A 1,970-nucleotide genomic window follows, 5' to 3' on the forward strand; every position below is an offset into this window, starting at 1 on the left:
ACTATTACAAGATTCAAATGTTATTTCAAGTAGAATTTGGAAAAGAAAGCGTTGTATGCTAGTGAAATTAACTCAATTGTCTCACACTTTATTTTGTTTAAACAATTTTATAAATTAGTCAATAGATTGTAAGTTAACCGAAATAACTTTTCATACACATAAAAAAATTCAAATTGTACCTGCAAAAATTATTCATAAAATAGGGAAGAAAATTATCCACTAAATAGATATAGGTTCCAGTCTACTATTTATTGCAAAAAATGCTTGCCGGGTACGAGTATGGATAGTTTGATATTCACCCTTGCTCATACTTGTATAATATGATTTAATATAATAAATTTATAATGTTCGTAATTTTACACTTTGATCCGGTTCACATTGCTTCGTAATTTTTTTGTTTTTAATTTCAACGTTAAAATATTATAATATAGTATGTTGTAATTAATTGCTTTATTATTATTTCGAACTTACTTTTTGTTACAATGATGGTGGTAGACTTGAGTTAAAGACTTGTTTGTTATGTTTTATAACTAAGAGTTGAAATATCTTCAAATATTTTTTAAATAGAGTTAGATGTACTTCAAATCAATTTTCTTTGTATTATTTTTTTATAGTTAATTTTAATATTGAATAGTATTTTTATTTTATGAGTTTAATTTGCATGAATGGTTGAATTTTATAATTAAATTCTTATTTTATTATTTCATAAAAAAATCATCAAAAAGAAATTATATATTGTGTATAGATCCTTCCAAAAAAAAAAAAGAGGTTTGTGTATAGATATATAGATGCTATGAAATATGGGAATAAGAACTAAAGTTACTACTTGCATAGGTGTCATGAATAAGGATTTTTTGAAATATAGGTATAAAATTAAATACTTCAGTACTTTATCCAAATCTTACCTAATGTCTATCTAAACATGGTTTACATTAGGCCTAAGTTAGGTCAAGATTATTTATTAAATAAGTTAGGTCATTTAAAAAGAAAATGTATTTAATCAAAAGGCTAGACATTATGTTATTTAAAAGGCTTTATAAACTTAACAACAACACCTAGTTAAATAATAATGATAAATAATTATTGCATTAAATATTTAAATTTTTCAAATAATATATTTATTAATTTATTTAAATTTATAAACACATCAACTTATATATAGGATGAGTTTTTTTTAAATTTTAAAAAATAACTTTAAAATAAATTATTTTTAATAAGCAGATAAGATTTACTTATTGAAAAAAACAAAAATGATTTATTTTAAGTAAAATAATTTAGACAAACATATAAGAAAATCATAAAATTGTTTATTTTATTTAAAAATAATAATTATTTTAAAAAATAGGCTTAAACAAACTAGTTCATAAATTTTGATATATTAATCCATTTAAAAAAGAAGTCTATAAGTTTATTTAAATATTTAAAAAAATCACGTTACAAAATAAGCTTTTCAATAAATTTTTAAATCAGGTTAAGTTTTGTTCAAAAAAGATAATATTCATTCTGAAACCCAAAAGATCGAAAACGTAATACTCCTGGAGGATATTTCAATTTTGATGTTAACCAAGAAAAATATTATTTTGTGTCTTATTTTCTTTCCTTTTTTCCTAATAAAATTTATTAAAAATCATAAAATTTAATAGATCTCATTTTTTATTTAATGATTTTTTTTATTTTGTAATTTTCATTAAACTTTAATCAATAATAGAGCACATATAAGAGTGTTAAAAAATATATTGTTAACACTCATCATAATATATTTACACTACTAACATAATTTGTATAGTACTCAATTACTCATTCTTTTAAGTTAGGCAAATGCTAATCAATATTGGTTAAGGAAGTGGAAAAAAATTAGTAGAAAGCATAAAAACGCACTATAATGCTTTTACACTACTAACATAATTTGTATAGTAGAGAAACATTTCTTTTAAGTGAGGCAAATGCTAAACAATATTGGTTAAGGAAGT

The sequence above is a fragment of the Glycine max genome, chromosome 14 (assembly GCF_000004515.6).
Source record: "Glycine max cultivar Williams 82 chromosome 14, Glycine_max_v4.0, whole genome shotgun sequence".
NCBI lineage: Eukaryota > Viridiplantae > Streptophyta > Magnoliopsida > Fabales > Fabaceae > Glycine > Glycine max.